A 27,334-nucleotide genomic window follows, 5' to 3' on the forward strand; every position below is an offset into this window, starting at 1 on the left:
TGAGAAGCTGGTTCTATGCTCGGAGTAGAGCTATGGTATCTGAGGGTGGTGGAAGAGCATGGTCTCCTTCGAAGGAGACGTCTTCCTGCTGATGTGTACTCTCCTCTGTAGACATGTTATTAAAGTTGGTGGTCGTGCTGGAGTGAAGGATGACCATCCAAGAATTCTCTCACGCTAGAGTGCGGTGTGTGTGGACAAGCTGAATCTGCTACTAATGTAACATGTAACATAATTATGCGTAGATGAAGGATCTTGTTACACAAAGTCTGACGACACACACTGCCTTCTTTATCTTGAGTTTCACGAGTCTTTAGCAATCCACTTTATCACTTCACAATTTAAGAGATGAGAGAGAGATAGATAGATCTGTACACCTTATTGGGTCCCGAATTACCCACTCAAGGGTCCCCTTCTCTTGCTAGGAGTATTTGCTTTATTATCTTTGAAGAGAATGAATGTAAGACTGACTTTGGATTGTACATAAGCCAAACACAAGACCTTTGAAAGACCAAGAGTTGGGCTGATCTGTACCCGGCTATAGAAGCACCAATGATGACCGATCTCAATGCACTCTTCCAATGGAATGTAGGAAGGCTGCGAACTGAGACTAAGAGATGGGTTGCTTTGGGACTGTTCTAGGCTAAGTTTACGCACTATGAATGAATGAACAAGCTATTTTACCTTCACCTTGAGGGCTGGAGCAAACGATGTGATACATAAATGCTGAAAACTGCACGAAGGCTGAAAACGCAAGGACTTAAATGCCTCCTTCCTTGGCTGAATTATGGATGTATTTTGATGATGAATGCTCAAGATGCTCAAGCAATGATGATCTAATAGGCTGAATTATGTGTTTTGATGATGAATGCTCAAGATGCTCAAGCAATGATGATCCAATAGGCTAAATGTTGAATCAATTGTGCTTGAATGATGAGATGCTAAGAATGATGCAAACGATGGCTATTTATATGAGCATGTGGCTGGGCGACTGGCTATAAAGCTGGCCGACTATAGCATATTATGCTACACGACTTGGTCAAGGTGATAAATGCTGAAATAATGATACTCATAAATATGGTAAAAATATGCTAAAAATGTTGATTAATATTCTAAGGTTTTTGCAATGGTCTATGTGCATATGGGATGAATGATATGCAATGCAACCATGATGTGATACAAACTCTAAGGCTTCTACTGACTCTACATGCATGAAGTGGGTTAAGAGACTTGATTGATTGTGACTGACACTCTTAAGGCTGAGGAATGACCTACGTAGCTCATGTCACACGACAATATCAAATCCTAAAGTGTCCTACTGCAATGAAGCACTGTTGTGATGAGCCATCTTGTCATCATGCACTACAATGCAGAGTGCATGTGACAGCTTTGCAACTGAGCCTCTCCCAACAGCTCTTCTCCATGAGGTCCTCCACCTGTGTAGCTCTATGTTACCTCCTGTCCGTTCACACACAATAATTGCGGCGAGCCTCACCAGTCCTCGCAGTGCAACGCGAGCAGATCCCTAGTCCATCTTTTTGCTTGCTTGATCACTTCAATGCTCATCAATTTTGAGGTCTTTTGCTAGATCCACTACATTAGATCAAGTGTATCTACATCCTGGATACTTGGGATTTTTTTTTGCAAAATGGACAAAATCATCAATCTAAAGCACATACAGTCCTAAAAGTTTGGGGGTTTCTCAAGCATAAACCTTGGGCATGAAGATGAAGCCTCTGCTTCGACGAAAATCTAGGGATTTCCCTCTTCTTCTTTAGACTCGTGGCCCCACATCCTAAAACGATTGCCCAAGCTTCCATTGCTTGGAAACGACACCGCAAAAAGGTTTACATCACTGGCATGGAGGGGGAATTCTATCCTGACTTTTAATATACTTATGATTTTATGTGTGTGGGCATCTAGGGTTCTTTCTCGAGGATGTCCCTGAAAACAAGATGTAATAATGTCTTGTGTGTTTTTTTCCCGTGTTAGTTTTATGTGTTTGTACGGCCTTGTGTTCAAACAAAGCTTGAGTAATTCAATTTATTCCTATTTAGAAACAGAGGGGTAAAATCTGGATATATTACCAAATCATGATATGCGAGTAGGACATTCCAAAAACTTCTTTCAACCCCCGCTCATCCTGCTACTTCGCCAAGTCCTATGACCTTCCAAGTCTCCATGGATGTAGCCTACTATGAAATTAGGAGCCTTTTTAGGCATTGACCAGCTTTTTTATGGGATTTTTGGTATTTATCTATCCAAAGACAGCCAAGTAGCTGGCCATGATTAGGAGCCTTTTTTAGGCATTGACTAGCTTTTTTATATGGGATATTTAGTATTTATTTTTCCAAGGACCTGGCCGACAACGGTGGGCGGTCGGCTAGTTGTAGGGGAAATTCCATGAGTCTATAAATAGCAAGGCCTAGTATAGTCATTAGTCATCTGATCCGAGACTTGTGGGACAGGTCATAGGCTTAGGTGTTTCCTTTTGGAGGCCATGTTAGCTGTAACCGAATCTGGTTGTCTCACGATTGTGACTTAATCTCTCTTGATTATCCTTAATTATTTCTAATTACTCTTAATCATTGAAAGAACACAAGTGAAAGGTTACACCCTGTCACATGGGTCATCATCAAAGGATACGTCTCTTCAAAGGGACACATCTATTGATTAAAGGACACATCTATTGATTAAAGGACACATCTCTACGTCCAACGGACATAACTATTCATTCAAGAGTCACAACCTTTCGTCAGGGATGTGTCTCTTCATTTGTACCTCTTCAAGTCCTATTTAACGAGGCATTGTGTCTCGATGCAAACAACACAACTTTCCGCTCTCTAATTGTCTTTAATTCTTGTATTCAATCTTAGTCATGTCTCTTAAATTATTAATAGACTAGGAAGTCCTCATAGTGGTATTAGAGCAAACAATCTCCAACCTATAGGATACCCACAACCTAAAAACCCTAATCCTAACCCTAAAAATCAAAAACCCTAAATTAGCAAATTAACCTATGAATTAGGTATAGCAAGAGTTATATGGAAGAGCAAGAGAGAATGCCCCATCCAATTTTGGCCCCTTTGCCCAATTTTACATGATTAGTCATTTCCCCCAATTTTTTTACAAAAAAAACGATGGGAAGTAGAGACTCACACCAGGGTTGCATCCATGTGCTAGCAGGCTGCCCCATATTCCTTGGAGGTCTTGATCAGATCCTTCTAGGCTGAATCATCATCATCAAAGGGAGTGTCACCCTTTGGGTTCACAAGCGCTCACGTTTTTTGTAAACGTGACGTTTCACAAAAGAAAGAGAGAAAAAAATAAAGTGACTAAGTTATTAGCCTTATAATTTAAGGCGTACATTTAAGCCCTTCACACACGTGGCCCACCAGTTGGCTAATAGCCACTTAGGTAGGCCAACAACATATGTCAGAAAAAACCAACGTGGTGGCGTTTACGTAATGACTAGTCCACAGCCTCTCAGCGAGAAGCAAGAAAAAAACAAAGCACGCGCGCAGTCCCTGTATGTTGTTTTCGTCCTCACACACATGAAGAAAACACTTGTCGATCATCATCATGGCCTCTTCTCTACAAGGACACTTGCAGTTCCATCTTGGCAACATTCAATCTTTGTAAGCTGTCATCAGGTGTGATCTTTCCTTGTGCCTGTCAACATTAACATGTGGCATTTTTATGTCAGAGAGACCCATCGTTTCATCATCTTTAGAGCACAACACACCTTGGGTACTAATGTCACATTGTACGGGATGAAGGCACCTCTTTGGAGTTGAGATTAGTGAACCTTTTCAAGCCATCCTCAAGAAGGGAAAGGTTGTGGAGAGAATTTTCTTAATCAGCATATCCAAAGGAGAATCAAGGCCTCACACAAAGTGATGACGCCTCACACAAGGGCATAAAACATAGATTTATCTTCCACTTCTTCTCACTCACAAAGATCTCTTCATACATGATCTTCTCTTCCCTCTCTTGTGCCACTCAAGATAAAGAGATTAAAGCTTTCGCTCTCTCTCGCTCCTATGTATGCCACTTACACAAGCATAGAGATGAATGCATTTCACAAAGCAATTCTCACTAAGAAATCAAGATTTTTGGCTCTCTTGATGCTTCAAAGTGTCACTCTAAGAAGCAATGAATCATCTCAACAAACAAAAAATGCACAAATGAATCTTCCACACAAAATGTGATGAAATGGAAGCTAGTGAACAAATCAATCAACCATACCCACACACTTCTTGCATAGAGAAAGCTCCAAGAAGGGAAGCTCTGATACCATGTTATAAAACATGGTGAGCTTACTCACAATAAGATGAAGTGAAAAAAAGTTATGATTGAATACACTAACACAAGCTATCATTAATGCGCTTAACACATGAACAAGCTACACAAACATAAATAAATGAGACTCAAAAGCAATGGAATGTGCTCAAGAATCAGCCCATTAATAATATGATATAAACAAATGTTAATGAAGTGCTAATGAATAGAGTGTTTTCACAAAAGACCACTTAGTATATTATGCACTAAGCAAGTATGCAAAGTAGGCTCATCACACTCTCCACACCTTCTTCTAAGAAGATGTGTGTGAGACCTTGTTTATATAGACTCCATAAAGGAGAGGAGGGTGCATAGAGCCCTTGAATCTCTTCATCTCCCTTAGATTTCTCATGTGACTCACCTTATGCCTACATCAAGGGAATATACCTACTAGACCTACACCCAATAACTCTAGCAAATGAACCTTCTAACCTCAAAATAAGCAATTCTAAGGTACCACTAAGGATCCACTAAGATTAGCACCAAGGATGGATTTTAGATCACATAAATTCTAACACTCTAGTAACAGGTGCCCAAATCACCATACCATACATCTCTTGAATTTTTTGTATCTACAGTTATGGAACTAAGAATATGTTATATCACAAAAATCTTCTCACTTATATCTTCAACCTCCTTACCTGTGTATAGTTCCATGTTATAACTTTCAATTTCTTAAATGAAAATTTTCTTTTTATACTAGTCCTTTGCTATGTGCCACCCTAGTTTTCCACAGTAATTATACTTTACATCCATTTGATGTAAAGACCAACCAGTTGTAAGAATGACAGCTCTCATGGCGGTTGCCATTCTTACAACCGGCTGAATGTCGTCTCATAGTCTATCCCATAAGTCTGCGCATAGCCCTTGGCAACCAATCTTGCCTTGTACCTGCTCATTGAACCATCAGCATTGTGCTTGACTTTATAAACCCACTTATCATCCAATTGTCTTCTTTTCCTTAGGCAAAGGCACTAACTCTCATGTTGCATTTGCATCCAATGTTGCCATCTCCTCATCCATGGCATCTTCCCATTTCTTATTTTCAATTGCCTGCTCAAAGCAAGTGGGCTCAACCTCCTATATTGCTTTTACCATGTAAGCATAATGATGGACTATATATCCATCATCATATCTCAACCTATCAACAAGGTATCTAACCCTCGTAGACTTGCGTACACCTGGATCACTGCCAAGTGTCCTTAAAACAGCCTTGGTTTTTCTTATACCAGGAGTAACCACAGATGGAATGCCAAGATCCTCATCAAGGCTCTGCTCAGATCCACTAGAGCCATCATCCACATATGAGTAACCTGCTGACAGATCAGGCACAAAAGGTTGTTCTACCTTTTTCTTCCCTTTCCGTGATACATGTGTACCTACATCATTTCTCAACTTGCCTTGACCATGGGCTAACATTGGATCCACTACTCGAGGACTCCCCAGGTCCACTCATCACCTGTGATTGCTGCTCTACATGTGGTGCAACATCAGCACTTCTTACATCTATATCTTATGTTGCCTTCACTACTGGTACATACCAGCTACTCATCTCATCAAAGACATCTCTGCTTACTCGCATCTCCCAAGTGGTAGGGTTATAGTATCTATAACCTTTTTACTCCATAGAACAACCAATGAAGATGCATTTCTCTGCCTTTGGATCCAACTTTGTTCTCACTTCATCAAGAACATGTACATATGCAATACACCTGTGAGATCCCTCAGCCCCCTCCACGCACCGGATTCTCGGTAGCTGACAGCGGAAGTAGCCCCCTCATGTGCGGGGCAGAGTTTCTCACTCGGGGCCTCGCCCACGAATGTCCTGGCACGAGACTAGGCTGGTGGTCACTCCAAAAACCGAAACCGGGAAAATTTTCCATGCTTGGAAAGCGGGGACGATTCCACCTTTTTGAATTTTTCTTAACGAGTTTTCTAACGAGATCAAAATCTAAACTATCCTCCACCTAAATAAACCAGATAGAAGGAAACTATCACTGATATAATTTGATCATCTGAGCAATTCAACGCTTTTTTCCTAATCAAGATTAGGCACAGCTGTTGATCCACTCAATCGAGAAATTTATCAAAGAATTAACTATCTACTCGAATCCTAGCGTAATCCTAAGATTTTTCAGTTTGATTATTAAAACTCCACTGATTCCAGCCTAACCCCATCCGGCCCATGGGTTAGCCACCACCACCCTGCCGGAATCGGTAGATCCAAACAAGTATTCACCCACCCATAATTGAAATGCCTTTCTTAACTTTAGCTTTAGAAAACAGATACGCACACACTCCTCTTTAAAACTTTAATATATAAAAAAATCCATTGACAAATAATTTACTAGTTACACATGTCATACTTCAAAATTTCCATTGAGTCTTTGTTTCTCACAAAACAGAATCACTCTGGACTCTCCGTAGACCAGCGAGTCAACAACGAGATCCAGTGATAGATTACAATAACATTGGTCTGTCGTCATACAATATCTTCCTCGACATACGCATGGGTGTCCTCAGCACCGCGAGCCCGTGCATCGCCTGGTCAGAACCCTCCAGGATCCTCCTTAGGTGTCCTAGCACTTCACTCAGGGACCGCTTCGTCGGCCCTCGCCCATCATACCGCGGAAGCGCACCATTTTAACCATACCGAGGTTGGTCAAGACCTTGGCAGGCTTCCGCAAACACTCCCCGCCAGCTGTTGCAACCGAATTTCCCTTAGATAAACATATATGCCAAATGCTCCCTCCATCATTCTGGCGTAAGACGGTCCTTTAAGAAAACAGGGTTTCTATGCAAGTTTTCAGTTTTGATTTTTGTTTGAAAACTATGAATAATCTTAAATCCGTATCTCAATACTTCTAAATCCAGGTCTGAATTCCAAACAGAATTCCTCGAATTTTGTCAACTTGATCCTCAGATCAAAATCAAAAGTCTTAACTTAGTTTCAGATTCGGTGGGTGTTTTGAGTGCATTTTTCCTGAACTGAGCACATCGTCATTGACGAAGGAATTAGGTCTCTTGGTCAATAGTCAGAATCAGAGTTTGGGTCTGGAAAGGTGCTTCCTAAACTATCTTTCTCGAAAGGTACTATTTCAATTTCTCTTTTTCTAAATTTCGTTCGACGAATATTTGCTTACAGATTTCTAAAACATGAATTTCTTATGAGGAATAAAATAATCATTTATCTCAATCTTCGACTTCGATAGTTTAATTGAATTTTCTCCTTACCATCTTAGTGAATATGAAACGGTAGCATTTCTTCTCACAGATTATCTACTTATTCATTTTTCTAATTTTTGTGAAAATTAAACAGAGGATTAAGGAGAATCCTTATTTAATTATAAAGATTCTATATGCATCTAATTATGCATAAAATCCGATTCTGATGAAAGTCACACTTTTATCATCATAAAAAATCATTTATGATGAAAATCACTCTTTTAACATGAAGAATTTCTTTTATGCATTTATGATGAAAATCACTCTTTTAATAAAAAAATATCTTTTATGCACCCATTTATGCATAAAAACCATTTATGATGAAAATCACATTTTTAATATTAAAAAAATCTTTTATGCATCCATTTATGATGAAAGTAACACTTTTATAATTTAAAAAAATCTTTTATGCATACTTTTATGCATGAAAATCAATTATGATAAAAGTAACACTTTTATAATTAAAAAAATAATCTTTTATGCATACTTTTATGCATAAAAATCAAATATGATAAAAGTAACACTTTTATATAAAAAATAATCTTTTATGCATACTTCTATGCATGAAAATCAAATATGATAAAAGTAACACTTTTATATAAAAAAATAATCTTTTATGCATACTTTTATGCATGAAAATCAATTATGATAAAAGTAACACTTTTATAATAAAAAAATAATCTTTTATGCATACTTTTATGCATAAAAATCAAATATGATAAAAGTAACACTTTTATATTAAAAAAATCTTTTATGCATACTTCTATGCATGAAAATCAAATAAGATAAAAGTAATACTTTTATATAAAAAATAATCTTTTATGCATACTTTTATGCATGAAAATCAATTATGATAAAAGTAACACTTTTATAATTAAAAAATAATCTTTTATGCATAAAAATCAAATATGATAAAAGTAACACTTTTATAATAAATAATAATAATCTTTAATGCATACTTCTATGCATGAAAATCAAATATGATAAAAGTAACACTTTTATAATTTAAAAAAATCTTTTATGCATACTTCTATGCATGAAAATGACACTTCAGAATATAGAAATCATAAGGATTACTCTTTAAAAATAATGAAAGATAATACTTATTTCCAAATTTTGAAAAAATTTTGCCATAACCTCCTTTGTATGGTTGATCATTTTTTAATTTTTAAGTCTCTAAAATTAATTAGAAATGTACCAAGAGTATTTAAATCATTCTAAAGTAATATTTTTTTACTTATTTAAGAGAAACATTATGAAAAACTTGATTTTATTCATTAATCATTCTAAAGTAACATTTTTCTACTTATTTAAGAGAAACATTATGAAAAACTTGATTTTATTCATTAATCATTCACCTAGGATAAAGAATGGTTGGATTTACTAGAGAAGAGAGGGGAATGCCTTTTGCAATGAGGCATAACATCATTTGCAATGAAGAGAAGACAAAAATCATAAAAAACCATAAAATGAATGGAAAAGAGAAGAATCTCCAACTTACTAATGAATTTGAGAGCTTTCCTTTGGCTTGATGGTTTGAGGGTTCTACTCTTGTTTGAAACAAGAGTGGCCACCAATCTTTTGGAAGAGGGAAGGTCAAAAACTAATGAATTATGAGTAAAATTCACTGTTTTTGGTACTTGGGAGAGGCAGGGTAACAGTGCAAAACACTATTGAGTTTCAACAAAGAAGAGGGCTTCTATTTATAGGAAAAAGTGAGCTTCTAACCAAGCCAACTGATTCTAGAATTTTCCAGATCAGTTTGGTCAATTTTTAACCATTTTTAGGTCAGTTTTACTCACTTTTTGGATCTAGTTGAAACAGGAGAGAGGAGAGATAAAAATATCCCATTATTTGGGAGTTTAAAACTCATTCAAGTATGTGAAATAGGAACCTCCTTCATGAGAGAAATTTCCCCATGCAGAGGTGTCAAAAATACATCATTACTTCTAAATATCTCCCTTTTTTAACTATTAACCTTGTCCTTAGTCAACTCTTCATCTTATGTGAGTATTTACTCATTTTTGGGAGATTTTTCTTTTATTTCTTCATTTATCTCCTCCCTACATTTGGATAAATCTTCCTTAATTTAAAATTTTGAAAAAATCTTCACCCCCCAGGATAATGCCTCTTGAACAGATAATACTTAATTTCTAATATAATGCACATTCTGAAAATCTTTTTGAGCTTCTGTTTCAGGGGAACTTATTTTAATAAGATGAGATATTTTTTTATTTCTCAAGAAATCGCTAAACCTATTGGAGAAATATTCTCTCCCACCATCTAATCTTAGGCATTTTATTTGCATGCCTTTTTTCTTCTCGACCAAGGCTTTAAATCTATGAAAGTGATCAAACACCTCACTTTTCTTCTTCATAAAATAAACCCACACTTTCCTAGTATGGTCATCAATGAATGTAACATAGTACCTGCAACCTGCAATTGTTGCAGTCTTGGTCAGTCCCCATACATCTAAATGTATGAAATCCAATGGCCTTGCACTGACATGCTTTTCATGTGTGAAAGCATGTTTTGCCTACTTACCAAGTTGACATGCTTCACATACCTTACCTGCAATAATATTTTGGACCTACATAGACTTCACTGTACATTCACATGACCAATGTGTTTGTGCCATATGTCAATATCTACAACGAAACCTGTTCCATGTGCAAACATGGCTACCTTTATCTTAGGCATGTTCACATCCACCAAAGTAAACATCATCCTGCCATTTCTGTTACCCTTTACAACCAAGCGACACTTATTTTTGAAGTCTTCCACAAAACATCCTTGAGGATTAAACCACACTTGCAGACCCTGCTCAACCACAACCATTTGTCCAACAGAAACCAGGTTCTTTGTAATATTTGAAACATGAAGTACATAAGCCAAGTACTTCATTTTGCCATCCTGCATAGACAATGGCACTTTATCAACATGCGCAATAATGGGATGTGCAATATCATCACCTATTTCTATATAACTTGGTTTTTCCATTTTCTGCATATCTCTAAACCACTCAGCATGACGTGTCATGTGGTTAGAGGCACCAGAATCCACATACCATATATCTTAAGATCCTGACACATCCCCTGTTATGGAACTAAGCATGTGCTACATCACAAACAGCTGCTCGCTTCTTTCATCACCTCCATGTTTGCTAGATGACGCATAGTTGCCTTGCTACAACTTCCCACTTTTAATGTCATTCTACTTTTTGTAACAGTCCTTTGCCTGGTTTGCCACAGTAATAGCACTCTTTTCTATTTGCATTTTGATTTCTTTGCCAACCACCTCGGCCTCTTTGGCTCCCTCTGCCTCTAGACTGGTCTCTTCCACCTGTGTGTATGATTGCTATTGTAAATCATTGGACCGTTGTTATCCAGAATTCTAATTTCCTTGTCGGCCACCACCTTGGCCTCAACCATGGCCTCTGCCTCTACCTGATCATATCCAAAGGAGAATCAAGGCTGCATCACCTAAAGCCTTTTCTTCTATGATCAGCATGGATATCAAGTCCCTAAATTTGGGAATATTCTCCCTAACTGCAATGGAGGTCTTGAATGGCTTATACTCTTTGCCAAGCCCATTCAGACAGACACTCACCAAATCATCATCTTCCACTAATACATTGATAGACCCAAGGGATTCAACAATACCCTTGATCTTTAAGGCATATTCATTGATGGACATACTTTTCTTTTCCATAATATGCAACTCTTGCTTTAACTGCAACTTCCTTGTCTTTGTGCTAGTCTGGAACATCTGAACCAAATTTTGTCATGCAACTACTGGAGTGTTTGCATCTTGTATGTGTTCTATCATAGCGTCTTGTATGTGTTCTATCATAGTGTCTGTGACACTAATTGAAATCTAGCACATGACTTTTCTTACACCCTGATTCCAATCTTTGAATGCCTTTATATCTGTAGAAGTGGCATTCTCCTCAGATAACTCTGGAGGCTCCTCACATTCTACATAATCCCAAAATCCTTTACCCATTAGGAAATTGGTCATTCTGAACTTCCAAGTAAGAGATAATGTAGTACTGCTTCCTTCCTCTTGCTTGTTCTTGCCTCTTGCTTGCCTCCTTAGCTGTCACACGAACCAAGCTCTGATACTATAGAGAGAATGTGGGGAAGAGGGAGAGCTTCAAACCCTAGCAAGCAAACACACACACGCACAAGAGAGAGCAAGACACAAGAAAGAGAATGTGGGGAAGAGGGAGAGCTTCAAACCCTAGCAAGCAAACACACACAAGAGAGAGCAAGACACAAGAAAGAGATGGATGGCTGAATTTTCTTCTATCTTCTTCTTCTCTACTCAACCAACATAACATAAAGATAAGAGTACACACTATATGGGTTAGTACTCAACTACTACAACTCAACTACTACAACATACAAGGGTTGGTCCATAATGTGAACCTGACTAAATGAGCTGGCGCTATAACTATGCGAGTCTCTAGTAATCCAAAATCGCTATCACATAGCTTGTCATCCCACTGACCGCATATCACCCATAATCTTACCAACCATGCCAATGGTGTAGATGCGGAAGTTATCACCCAAGCAGGTCATCAATGTCCGCCGTAGCACTAGTTGAGCTCGATATCTCAACACAAGATCGACACCAAATGTTTGAAACATTGTGATATTTGGCATGTTTTGACTGCTTTCTATGGGAGAAAACCTTGAGATTTGAGGCCCTTCTCTCGCTCGTTCATTAGAGCTATGCTTAAAGATAGGAAAGTTAAGTGCCTTCTTCATAAAAGTTAAGGTGATGTTTACAAAGCTAGTTTGTGAACTTAGAGTTCAGAGAACCAGGTGTGAGGACCATGGCAGGTCCTATTTTTAACAGTACGTGTTCATTGTTCCTCCACACACATCTATGTTTTGTTGGCTCATTTTTTCCCAAAGGTCCTCACTAGAGGTGGGTCTAAAGGATTCCAGCCTTCTTAATAGAGGATCACTCTATTGAGTGTTGGTTATTTGCTAGGATGGAAGGCATGGTGGGTTTGAGGAGGTCTAGTTTGATGTACTACAAGTGACTATATTGTCGTTTCCAATAATTAGTCCATATTAGGTTCATATCAAAAGGTGTTCTTAGATTAGGTCTTAGAATGGTTTAAGAAAAAATTTTCTTTTTTTAAAGTTGCTACTAGGCTCATGTGTCCAAGTTCACATCTAAAGAGTCATGTCTACAAGATTATGTCTCCAATCTTGCATCTACAGGTTCACGTGTGCCTCGGCTCACATATGTAGGTTCACATCTATAGGCTTTTTTATCTAAGTTCACACCTCTAGACTCACGTCTATAGGATCATGTGTCCAAGTTTACACGTGTAAGCTCACGTCTATAGGATCATGTGTCCAAGTTTACACGTGTAAGCTCATTCCTTTTTTGTACAAACTTGGATTACGTCCTTTCCTAATCTAAAACACGCCTATCCATGGCACGAAAATCTAGAAACAGTGCCTATGATGGGGTTGGTGTGCACTTATTAGGTAATAAGTGTACTTGTAATTTCTAAATAATTATAGGAATAAGAATTTTCCTTGTTGGTAATAAGTGTACATATAATTTCCAAATAATTATAAATATAAGAATAATTAGAACAAGGTGGGTGTGCACTTCTTGGGGTAATAAGTGTACTTATAATTACCAAATAGTTATAAAGGATAAGAATTTTCCTTGGAATTTGTAGCCAGTACAAATTGTATAGAATATCTTCCAAGGACATAGGTAAGTGTGTCCATAGTACAGGTCTTTATGGTTGTAATAATTGGTCTAGGTATATCTACCTCTAGGCTCAAGTCTACAAGCTCACATCTAAAGATTCGCATGTCCAAGCTCATGGCTCACATATGTATAGATTCACGGCTCACGTCTCAGGTTCACATCTATAGGCTCATGTGTCCAAGTTTATGTCTTTGTGTGTGGGACTATGGGCTTATGTCCCCTACCTTAGAGCTAGTTTAGCTTGGCTTTTGTAAAAATTTTGGACTTAATGGGGTGTGTTTAGTATTTTTAATCTTAATTAATGGTTATGATGCAACTAATTAAGTGGTTTTTTATTATTTTTAGATGATTTTCCATGCTTCTACTCTACCAATTCCATAATATGCAAGAATATATTTTTTTTAAAAAATATGAAATGCATGAACTAAAATTGATAATTTCACTCTAATTTAACCTAGTGGAGCTCAATGATCATGTTTTTGGAATGGATTCCACTCCTAATCTTAATTTCTAAGCTAATTCTTAGATTGAAGTAATGAAATCTAAGCCTCTTGGGCTCCAACTTCATGCAAATCACCAAAAAATCAAGGTTTTACCCTACCAATAGATAGACATACATTGCCCTAATGAAAAGTAAACTTCAAATGAAAATTAAAATCAACAAACCATCATGTCTAATACTTCAAAACTGTATGTTTTTTGGAGTGTGACCTCCTAATCTCACCGGGTGATCCCAATAGCTTAGAATGGATGGGAAAATAGAGCTAAGCCCTATGCTAGTCCCTAGTAGTGAGCACCAAATATTTTCAAGTCAAGAGCTTACCTTAGACTTGCATGTGTCATTGGGTTTTACCTTAGAGTCATAAAATGTGACTTCCCATGTGGGTGTACTAGCTCATCCATCATGTTCTCACTCCTTATCATACTTGAATGTTAATTTGCTAAAGGGATGAAGTGAGAGCTCTCATTGCCTAGATGATGGAGGTAAGAAGAGATCCATCTTCTTGTAATGGTTGTCTCTCACAAAAAGTGGGGGAAGAAGAGGAGTAAAACCTATAATCAAACCTATCTAGCATGCATCCATCAAGCAAGCAAGATTTAAAGGCATACAAGTAAGCAAGAAGAGGGAAGAAGGAGATCTGATAAGAAAACTATTGTAAAGGAATGATTATTACCTATTGTCAAAGATTACTTGTTATCAAAGATTACTTATATATACAAGTGGATAGTTTTCACACTAGGCTGGCCAAACTTAAAAATTATATGGCCCCTATTACCAGTCATAATAAGAAACTATGTACACTAAGTCTGTAGACTTTCCCTATTTGACATTAAGCACATGGTAATAGATAAGTGCTCATAAGATGACAAAGCACACTAGGCTGGCCAAACTTAAAAATTGTATGGCCCCTATTACTAGTCATAATAAGAAACTATGTACACTAAGTCTGTAGACTTTCCCTATTTGACATTAAGCACATGGTAATAGATAAGTGCTCATAAGATGACAAAGCACCTTATGGTAGGTTGGGCGAGTGAAACCATGTCAACCAATAGAGTGGTTAACATTGAGGAATATGGTATTATCCAATAATTACAAACTTTTCTCGGGGTAAATATAGTGAGAGGTGATGAAGTATGGCAATGTACTCCTCTACTAAGGGTAATGGGGTGCTATCAAAAATTCTATATTCTTCTACTAACTATAATTTCTCCATTATCATTGACAAGCTAAGGTTTGATGCGTAGAAAAGGATTAATGATCTAAACTTATTTCAACCACAAATTTCCTCTTGGTTTGCAACTATTATCTTGTGACCATAAGAAAATATGTTGATATGGTTGAGACTGAAGTAATATTTCTTGAACTCCAAAACAGCATAGCTCTTCCATATCTCTATCCAAGGCCAAATGCATAAAAGCTATGCTCATCACTTCTTAAGTATGGGGTAAGGTCTAGTTCTGAGCCATAGTAAGAGCTTGCATCATTTCATAACTAATTTACTAACATGTTTCCTTTATTTGTTTTCCTATCAAACTACTGAATTACTTTTTAAATCTTAATCTTTTTACCATATTAGTTTATAACATGACTTTCCAAATAATGTAAGCTCGCTTTTACGGTTAGTGTATATAAACCTACAATGTGGGAGGTACAAGCTCAAGAAATTTATCCTTGTAAAATGAAATCTCCTAAGGATAAGGATTTGTCTCCCTATAGGTTATATTTCTTCGCCGCTAACCTTGGCTTCTTTATAATCATTATACGATGAGAGTGAGGTTCTCTTAGATATATGCTTTGTTATCTTAAGGTTATATTAATGAAAAAAAATTTCGAGGCTTTCTCTTTTGGATAAAATTGATGAGTACATGAGGATGAGGGATAATGTATGAAGCATAACCTTAGAGCAAATGTTTACAAAGGTCAAAGGTGTAATCACCAAGCAGTAAAGTATCAAAAGAATTCAACCAAGTACGTAGAAGCCATTCGTGGAGAATCAATCTGGTAGTAGGTGAGAGATCATGGAGGAGAGAATGTAGCCTGGTTGATGAGCTAGAATCAAGGAGATAATTATGGACAGGTGGCGGTGATCTTTGAGGTGGATTCCCGACCTCATTATAATCAAACTGTGTACCAGCACCTATTTAAGAGGCAACATCTAATGAAAGAAAAGCTCAAGTTTTATATCATTATGTTGGCCTTTTGTTGATTACTTTGCTTACTATTAATCATTCAATGCTATGCATGCTTATGTTTAATCCACTATGCTGATCCTTGTATTCGATCTGCCATGAACTTCAACATGGTATCAGAGCGAGGTTATTCATTTTGTCTTCTGCCTACTATCGACTAAATCTCCACTTCACTGTTCATTTTTGTCTTATGCGATCAGCTGTAGTAGTGACCACCTACTAAATAACGACTACATCAAGTCCTTCTACTTATTACTGACCACAATAATTATTGCGCTCTTCCCCATCGATCTCTTGTAGCATGCTCTATCTGCATTTTCTACTGCACAGCACGTCACGGAGCACACCGGCTTCCTTATCAGCTACATCAGCACTATACTGCAACCAACAAAGGTTACATGCCCTGTTCGTCTCTCAGCTAGAGCACCCTCCTCAGCTGTGCTGATTGTCTTTCCACCATCAGCCAAATCCGTGTGAAAACATGGATCTAGGGCGGCTCATAGTAAGAGATTATAAACATGCTTGAAGAGACTAATAAGATAATTAAGAAAATAATTAAGATACTAACAACATAATGATAATAATGCTCATAAGAAAACCACACAATGTCATACATTAGAGTTGATCCAAATACATCATTTTATAGCTCTCATGGAACTCTCAACTCACAAGATGTGTGAACCCTAGTGCCAACCATGTGTCCATAAATTCTCACACTACATGTGCTCCCTTGCAATTTCCATGTGATACCTTTTTGACCTTTGACTTCACCTTTTACAAATGACCATACAAATCAACCTTTGACATTAACCCTTAGTCTATTAGCTTTTCTAATGTGCATGCTTCTTCTCTTACTCATATGACTCACTCCCTACCTTTCTTGTGCTCCATGGCAAAACATTTCTCAACAACCCCCCTTTGTGCCACATTTCTAGGCTACTGCATGATGGTCGGATGTGAGGTTACAACAATTCCATCACCCCCCCTCATTTCTAACTTGGTTGGGTAACTCAAAGGCTCTTTTGGCTTGTTTACTCTCTAGATCAAAGGTTATTTTTAGAGATAGTTGGGTTGATTTTCACTCCCTCCCAGAGTGCTACTTTTGTAAGATTCCTCCCTCCAAATTTTGAGGTGTAAAGGTGTAAGAACCTCCCCTTCTATTCTTGTAATTATTCCCCTCTCTGAAATAGAAGAAAGATCTTATTTTACCCTATTTTGGCTTAGAGAGAGAGGTGATTCAAAATTGAGATATCTTTGGATACAAAAATTCTCCTAGTGTCTAAAATGGATTCCCCTGAATTAGAAGTTCAAAATGAACTTTCCAATGTGCATTAGGAAATAATTGAAAATGGTATAAGGGACCTTAGCCTAAGGGTCTACATTTTCAAAAAAAAATTAGATTATGGTCCAATTAAGGTTTCAATGGGACAATTGGATTAATCCAAGTGTTGGGATGAGATAAATCCAAAAGAATAAAAGAAAATATCCAAAAATGAGTAAATGCTCACATAAGATGAAGAGTTGACTGAGTATAATGTTTATTAGTTAAAAATTATGAGATATTATAAAAAAATGAGATATTTTGGTATAATAATGCATTTTTGACACCTTGCTAAGGAAAGGGGGACTCTTGAGGTAGGCACCTATTTCACATGTGTAGAAGGGTTTTTTATTCAAAAAAATTGTGATATTTTTTTCTCTCCTCTCTCCTGGATCAAACCAAATCAAAAAGGGAGCCAAACTAGTCCAAATCTTGTCCAAATTGAGTCAAACTGAACCTGGAAAATTCTAGAACCCAGTTGGACTTGATTAGTGGCCTCCCTCACCTATAAATAGATCCTTAGTCATTTGTAATTAAATATTGGAGCTATACCATGCCAGTATTATATTAAAATAATCATATTTTCTATTATCCTTTAAATTTTTCTCTCTTGGGAGCTTGGAGCTCTCTCTCTCTCTACAACAACTCTTGGAGTTGCTCTTCTCCTCTTGGTGGACCAATTGATTGGTCGGGGGCTTCACTGCAATTAGAGAATCAAGCCAAACTTGGAGGTAAAATCAATTTTTATGGTTTTTTCTAATTTTCTCAATAACTTTCTTCCTCTCAACCCCTCTCAAGCTTGAGAAGCTTTCTAAATGATTGTTTTAATTCAAATCAAGCTTTCCCTTAAAGTCTTAATGTTTAATTAAGAGAAATTTTATCTTTACGCTTATTTGTAATGCTTTCTTGAAGCAAATCTCTCTCTCTCTCTAAAAGAATAGCCATATTTATGGCTAAATCCCTTGAAAAAGGATACTTCTCAATGATAGTCTCTTAATTCAAAGAAGCTAAACTATAAGCTTAATAAGCTAGATATTAAGAAAATGATATTTTCATGATTTTGTGCTGTTAAAATAATGGTAAATTATTTCAAATTATTTATGAGTAGTTGAAAACTACTCTAATTCATTTTAAATGAGAAACGGATTATCCTAACAACTTGGAAAAAGAGGAATGCTGAAATTAGTTTAATCTAGTGAGATAATCATAGTTATGTTTAATTTTATGGTTAAAATTATGATTTAAATTCATAGTTTGAATTTAAGAAAAAAGAGGAACTACTATCATATTTTCATTACAAGCTTTTATTCTTTTAGAAAAAAAATTGAGAGTTATCAGTAATAGCAGCGAAGCTATGGCAAAATTTTCAGAAAATAATACATATCTTATTTTTATGCATAATGCTAAAAGATGACTTCCTACCATATTCTAGGATTAAGAGAAAAGATGATTTTTCTTACATATTAAATATTTATACATAAATATTTAATTAAGAGAAAAGATAAATTTTTGGTAAATTTATTTTTATGCAAAAAGAGGAATTCCCATGATATTCGAGATCCAACCAATTAAATGCTAAAAGAAGAATTTTTTGCTTAATTCAAATTATGAGTATTTATCAAAAGTGGAATTTTGAGTATTATTATTTTTATTGAGAAATATGGGTAGAATTGATTTTTGTAAATCCCATGAATCTTTTATTCAAAAAGAAGAATATTGAATATATCTTAATTGAGAAATTTATGAAAGAATGTGAAAATATCCATTGAGAAAACTTGGATAATTCTTATTCAAAAAAGAGAATCTAGAATCCCTGGGAGAATCGAGGATCCAATGAAGTAAACGGAAGTTTAGAATTAATTCTCCTTCATGAACCTTAAGGAATGAAAATACAATACTTAAATGCTCTTTCTGAGTTTTTACTATATTCAATTCTGATAAGGTTTATTTTCCCTTTTTAAACCTTCAACAACACTCTGATACGTAGATTCAATGGGAACGAGAAAAAGTACCTTTAACTAGGCCAAGCAATTGGCAGAAACTTATAAAAGTCCTATCAGTATCGAAAGTAGAAAACGGTACTAAAAGTGGATGTAATAAGATGTGATGTGGATCTCAATGAATGTAAATGAATGTGATGGGATGGAAATGGATGCGATGTGATTAGATGAGATGTGAATGTGAAGAGAAGATATAAATGTGATGTGATAAGATGTGAATGTGATGTGATGAGATGTGAGTGGATGTGATGAGATGTGGATGAGATGTGATGTGATGTAAATGGATGTGGATGTGAATGTGATGAGATGTGATGTGATGTAAATGGATGTGGATGTGAATGTGAGGAGATGTGGATGAGATGTGATGTGATGTAAGTGGATGTAGATGTGAATGTGAGGAGATGTGGATGAGATGTGATGTGATGTAAATGGATGAGAATGAGTTGTGAAGTGATAGTTGTGCATGTGAATGAATGGATGGATGTGGATAGATGAGCATGTGAATGAATGGATGGATGTGGATGGAATGAATGGATGGATGTGGATAGAATGAATGTGATGTGATGTGGATGAAATGCATGTGATGCGATATGGATAGATGTGGATGGAATGTATGTGATGTGATGTGGATGCAATGAATGTGATGGATGTGAATGGGTGTGATGGATGTGAATGGGTGTGATGAGATGTAAATGGATGTGAATGTGATGTGATGAGATGTGAATGGATGTGATGTGATGTGATGTGATGTGATGTGATGTGGACATGGGTAGATGTGAATGGATGAGATGTGATGAGGATGGATGTGACGTGATGTGATGAGGATCTGAATGAATATAAATGGATGTGATGTAATGTGAATGGATGGATGAGATGTAAGGTGGATGAATGTGATGAGATATGGACCTAGATAGATGTGAATAGATGAGATGTGATGAGATGTGAATAGATGAGATGTGATGAGATGTGGACCTGGATAGATGTGAATGGATGAGAGATGTGATGTAGATAGATGTGATGTGATGTGATGTGGATCTAGGTAGATGTGAAAGGATGAGATGTGATGTGATGTGATTTGGATCGGGGTAGATGTGAATGGATGTGATGTGATGTGGATATGGTTAGATGTGAATGGATGAGATATGATAAGGATGGATGTGACATGATGTGATGAGGATCTGAATAGATATAAATGGATGTGATGAGATGTGATGAGGATCTGAATAGATATAAATGGATGTGATGAGATGTTATGTGGATGAATGTGATGTGATGTGGATAGATGTGATGTGGATGAATGTGATGTGATGTGGATAGATGTGATGAGATGTAATATGATGTGATTGGATGAGAATGGATGAAGACGATGCGAATACATATGATTTGATATGGAATAAGCAATGTGAATTGATTTAGAAGAATAAGGAATACCGAGAAATGATGTGGAACAATGTGGAAAGATGAGAATTCGTTAGAAACTATATTTATGACCTGTTTTTAAATGACTGTTTTATGTCAAGAATGCTGGGGAAGCATTTTGACCATCTTGTGAATGAGGTCGTGGAGACCTAAGTGATAAAGTTGCAAGAGCTGAGACGGGGAGTCAATGGAGGACATCTCGCGTAGCAAGGTCGTCCGAGGTCTTGACCAGCCTCGGTTCAATTTAAATGGTGAGCTTCCGATACGGTGGATGAGGGACCAAGGAAGCGACATGAGTGAAGCGCTAGGTGACTTGCGAAGAAGGAGCCTAGAGGGTGCTGACCATACGGTGCTTGGGCTCTAAGTCGCCGAAGATACCCACGCGTACATCGGGGAAGAAAATGGAACAAGGTGTTAGAGTTGTTTTCTGAACTCGGGCATGGATCTAGTTGATTAGCCTTGCTGATCCTCAACGGATGAGTCCATGGCTCTTTTATATGGATCTGTTGGTTGAGCTTGCTGATCTTCAACGAAGAGCCCATCTGGATTTTTCTTATGTGATTATATTTTCGGGTACTATGAGCTAGGAACTATTGAAAAGGCCCCTCACAGTGAACAGGTGGTGAGCGTTCTGGTTGCCAATGATGCCACAGGTACATCGATGAAGGAATGATTGGAAATTGAATTTGAGCTAGATATTTTGGAGGATTATGATCAGTGATACTATGGTTTCATTAAAAGATTGTTTTAAAGATAGCTGAATCTGTGAAACATGCAATTTCATATTGGGTGTGTAAGTGGTGTGACTATCTTGAAGTTTGCTTGAAGCGCCGGCTCTAGGGGGCCTGGGAACTCTTTTCCCTGGTACCCGGGGCAAAACATAAACAAATTCCTAAATGGATCCTATCACTACAGTGGTTGGGGGCGGTTGGCTAACCCATGGGATTGGATGGGGTTAGGTTGGACTGATGGATCCCTAAAATGAGAATCAATTCTGTTATGTTACGATAGATGAAGTAAATCCCGGATAGTCCTTGTTCTATGGAAAAGAATCAACTCTTGATGAGGAAAAAAGTGTTGGTCTCTATGATTCAAGTGCACGTCTCTTCCTTGATCTGACCATGTGACTTACGGGTTCGGTCGGATGAGTTTGGTTGGTTAAGACCTTGACTACGTTATAATAAAATTTCCTGGAGGAATCGCCTATGTTTGCTGGGCGAGGGAAGTTTTTCCGGGTTCGGTTTTGGAAGAATCGAGGGATTAGTCTCTTGTCCGGATATCCGTGGTGGTGGGGGGCGAGGCTTCGAGTGAGAGGCTCTATCCTATTGAAGAAGTGCTACTTCCGCTGCTAGTACCCCAGAATTCGTTGCGCGGAGAGGGCAGGGATCTTTCAACTTTGGTTACTTTCTAGTGGTCGAGTGTTACAACATTTCAAATGATTTTTGGCCTACTCATTTGGTGGCCTTTACAATGTTATCTTGGGTAGTGAGGCAATTTTTGTGTACTTATTTGGCCGCTTTCTTGGGGACGCCATTTTTCAATGTAGTTTTGTTGTGAAAGTTACTATGCTCATTGATGTGCTTTCTAAAGTCTCTAGCTCTCCTTGGCTGCCTACTGCCGTGTGCACTACTATTATTGGTGCTAGGCTATGACACCTTTCTTATTTTCTCTCTAATGCCGGTGGATCTACTTGATTATCGCTTTGTTGGGTGCATCGGATGATGTTGATATTGTGGTTCAAGCTCTACTTTAGTTTCTCGCTTCTTCGCTCTCTCGCTACGTCTAAATTTTATTTTGTGTCACTTTCTTTTAAGATGCTGCTCTGGCTTGTGTGATGCCACACTAATGTAGGAGCTTGTGTACTGCAAGTCAACAAATCTCTATGGGTTACATGGATTGTTAATAGTCTCGTGGTGGCTACTTTTGCTAATGATAGTAGCTTGCTGCATATTAAACCTAGAAGCAGTTTGTGCTGAATTGGAATAGCTTGCCGGCCTCTATTTTGTAGAAATGATGCTTCCTATAGTCACCTTGCCTTAATGGAACCCTAAGACATGTAATAGGCCTGATCTCTCAGATCCGGATGTTTGGAGTGCTCCATATCTTTTGGAAAATCCAAGGTACTTCCTCACATATTCTCCTTCTTCATATCTTCAATGGTTAGCAAATCCTAATGCGAGAACTCCAAGCTCTCTAATTCGACTACAAGCCAAATGGAAGCATTAAATAAAAAGAAAATGCCCTAATCCTAAGCTCTAACTATGGCCAACCCTCTGATACCATGTTAAAACATGGATCTAGGGCGGCTCATAGGAAGAGATTATAAACATGCTTGAAGAGACTAATAAGATAATTAACAAAATAATTAAAAATTAACAACACAATGATAATGCTCATAAGAAAAAACAACACGATTTCATACATTAGAGTTGATCCAAATACGTCATTTATAGCCCTCATAGAGATCTCAACCATGTGTCCATAAACGCTTACACTACATGTGCTCCCTTGCACTTTGCATGTGCCACCATTTTGATCTTTGACTTCACCTTTTATAAATGACCATACAAATCAACCTTTGACATTAACCCTTAGTCTATTCCTTTTCATAATGTGCATGCTTATTCTCTTGCTCATGTGACTCACTCCCTACCTTTCTTGTGCTCCATGGCACCACATTTCTCAACAATATGTGTGCCACTTTGTCTTCTAATCGGTGCTCTACTTTAGTCGACATCTGAGATCAAGTATATTAGCATCAGCATCAAGGTACAATACAAAAATGGAATCAGTCAGACAACCTATTATTGATTCTTGACGACGACCTACTAAATCAGTCAAACAAGTCGACGACCTGCTCTGCTGACAACAATCGAATGACCTACTCTGCTAACAATCCAACGACCTGCTCTGCTGACAATCAAATGACCTGCTTTGCTAGCAATCCAATGACCTATTGGGTGCTGAAGTCTGATAACCCACTATACTGACAATCAACGACCTACTTTGTTGATCGCTATAATGACTTGCTCTAACAATTGCCACCTGTTGTGTTGCCACACTTGCTGCTGACTTTCTTGGACGGATTTACTTTTTTTGGCCAAGTTTACTAAATCAACTAACAAAATTTGAATGCGAATGAAAATGCTAAATTAGCTATCTGAATTAGATGTCTAAATCAAGTGTCTGAATCATCCATCTAAATTGGCTCTTAGAGTCAACTATTTACATCAGCTGGCTGAATATGCATCAGTTGCCGCCTGAATCAGCTCTCGGAGTCAGCTATCTACATAGTTGACTAAATCAGCTCTTGGAGTCAGCTATCTACATCAGTTGGTTGAATCATCTGTTGGAGTTAGACTCTCGGAGTCAGCTCTCTCAGTTAGTTAATTGAGTCAGATTTTGAAGTCAGCTGCTTGAGTCAGATTTCGGAGTCAGCAAATTGAGTGAGGTTAGAGTTAGCTATCTGAATCAACTGTCTGAGTCAGCTCTCTGACGACTCAGCTATCTAATTCAACTATCTGAGTCAACTCTCGGACTCAGTTGTCTGAGTTAGCTGTCAGAATCAGCTGTCGAAATCAGATTTTGTTTCATATTTTTAGATTTTGTTCCACATTTATTCTCATGCATATCTAATTATGGGAGGGCTCATTTACTTAAACTATTTGGGATTAATCTTTGTACTTATTTTCTTGTAAAGGAACTAGACACTGCCTCTCTGAGGTAAAGAGACTAGACACTGCCTTTCTGAGGTAAGGCCTTCCCTATGGCCACCACCACTAAGATAAATTTTCATTAAGGCCTTCCCTATGGCCACCACCACTAAGATAAATTTGAAGGAACAAGCTTTCATACATACCAAACTAAGATTAAATTTTCATTAATAAGAAAGGGATTGTGGAGAATTACCAATGGAAAGGGGAAAAATCCTGGACACTTCGAGAAATATTGCTACACTAAGAAGAGGCTATCTACAAACTTGGTGGAGGTTGAAGATGAAGAACCTGCTGGATGTTGTGGCCTCTCATGAGGCCAATTTTGTTGTTATTGATTGGGCTCTCTAAGTGCTCATAAGGATCCTAACTCATATGTAAATCACATATGCCAATTGAATCCTCTCAATTTGTAAACTAATGGACCAAATTTAGAGTGAGATCATGTTGGGGCTTAGGTGCCCAAATGAGTCTACTGCCAATGCAACTGGGATGAGTACGAGTTTGGGAGCATAGGAGTTGGTACAGGTGTGGTCAAGGTATGTAGCTTCCCATGGTACTTTGAGGGTCATCAATTTGAGTAAAAGTTTGGGGGCATAGGAGTTGGTACATGTGTGACCTATGTAGCTTCCCATGGTACCACTACCACGGTTGAGGGTCATCAATTTGAGAGAGGAATTGTTGGGTAAAATTTATGAGTATATGAGGATGAGCGATATTATATGAAGTATAACCTTAGGGAAAATGTGTGCAAAGGTCAAAGGTGTAATCACCAACAAGCAGTAAAGTATCAAAAGAATTTATCCAAGTAGGTCGAAGCCATTCGTGGAGAATCTGGTAGGTGGGAAATCATGGAAAAGAGAATGTAGCCTGGTTGACGAGCTAGAATCAAGAAGAGAATTATGGAGAGGTGTGGCCATGATCTTTGAGGTGGATTCCCGACCTCATTATTGATGTAATCAAACTATGTATCTGTGCTTATTTAAGAGGCAACATCTAATGGAACAAAAAGCTCGAGTTTTATATCACTATGTTGGTCTTCTATTGATTACTTACTGCTAATCATTCAATGTTGTGTATGCTTATGTTTAATCCACTATGATGATCCTCGTATTTGGTCCACCATGAACTTCAACATCTCTCTATCTCTTCTGGCTCTCCATAGAAAGCATCGTTTAGAATGAAAAAGGTTATCCCATATGTCCTTCATAACTCATTCTCTGGCTAGATGAAAACTAGTGGATAATCTTTGATAGGCAAATGCTTTCTATCCTTGCATTCATCAAACCCTATAAGACCTGATAACCAACTAGACATCTTTCCTACATCCAATACCATTTTTATCAAGAATCCTTATGATTAAAATTTATTATTCTCTCATGGAAATATGGGAAAAGGCAAACATAGATCATTATTTAAATTTTTCCAGGAACTAGATCCATTACCTAAGAACTCAAAAATGCTTGAATTATCCAATCTCTATAAAATTATTATTCACACATCATATAGCAATTTTAGAAACTCACTCAAGTTAATTTACAAGAATCCTATTTTCTTAAGATAAAAAGGAAACAAAAGTTTTTATTTCAATATTTATTTATGTACAAGGAGATTCATTGATCTAGGGCTCCTCAAACCTCCTCCTTTGCTCTCTCTTGAGCTCTCTCGTCTTTTTATTAAATATCCCTAATATACTCTGTAGTCCACATGCCATGATAGGCACAATTCATAACTCGACAAGGGGCACGTATCTTGTGTGAGGGGTGGTACAAAAAAGCTAATGATCCTATAAATTCTTTGGTATGAGGTCCATATAAATGAAGCTTGGGAGCTCCTCTGATCCTAAAAAAGATCATATCTAGACATAAATTTTCTCTATGCATTCCATCCTGGTTATAATAGGCATTGATAATAGTACACCCCCTAGAACCAATGTGTTAACAAAGTCTCTCATATCCCTCTCAATTGACAAGTCTGCAATATAGAAAAACAAGTCATAGTCATACCTTTGGCCATCTGGACTAATTCTCTCGTAAGGCCAAATTATCCATCATTATCCACAATCACTAATCTCGTAAGCCTATCACATAAGTTAAAAATATGACTCAAATCCAATCCAAATAATCATTCTAAAAAAGAAAAACTCAAACCTGGTCGTCCAAAGAAATGCTCCTGCCTTTCAAACATATACTAGGTTTTGGAGGCATATCAACCATATCAACCATAATGTCACCAACTATGCCAGTCAAACATATACTAGGTCAACCATAATGTCACCAACCATGCCAGTGGCATAAGTGCAAAAGCTATCACCCAGGTGGGTCACCAATGTCGCGTAGCACTAGTTGAGCTCGATATCTCAACAATAAAGCCATGTGTGCTAGCATCATCATGGAGAATAGTAACATCTTACAATTTCTTTTGTTCCTCAAAAGACAGTGAGATTTGCTTTTACCTTAATAGTCCAAATACTCGTTACCCTCTTGCCTTGTCATCTTCAATGATGTGCAGCTTTGCCATGTTCATGTTCTTGTTCTTCTCTGAAAAATCCATTGCAATATGGCCCTCTTCATTGCACATGCTATAACACTGAATGACACGAGGCTTGGAGTCCCTTTTCCTTGTAAGGCTTGCTAGAATTGTCATCCCTCTTGACATTATTGTCATTGTTGTTTACCTTTGGTTTGTCAAATTTCTTTAAAAAGAATTTTGATTTTTGGGATCTTATCACTTAATGTTTGGAATTCTTTGCCTCTTTTGGAAATCCATTTTTTCCTCTCATAATTCACGGCTTAAGAAATGGCATAGCTAAGGGAATATGGATGAAACATATTTATGTCAACTCTAATAGTGGATTTACTTCAGCTCTAATAGTGGAT

This window comes from Cibotium barometz, chromosome 59 (genome assembly GCF_041138505.1).
Source record: "Cibotium barometz isolate CiBa-2024 chromosome 59, ASM4113850v1, whole genome shotgun sequence".
Lineage (NCBI taxonomy): Eukaryota > Viridiplantae > Streptophyta > Polypodiopsida > Cyatheales > Cibotiaceae > Cibotium > Cibotium barometz.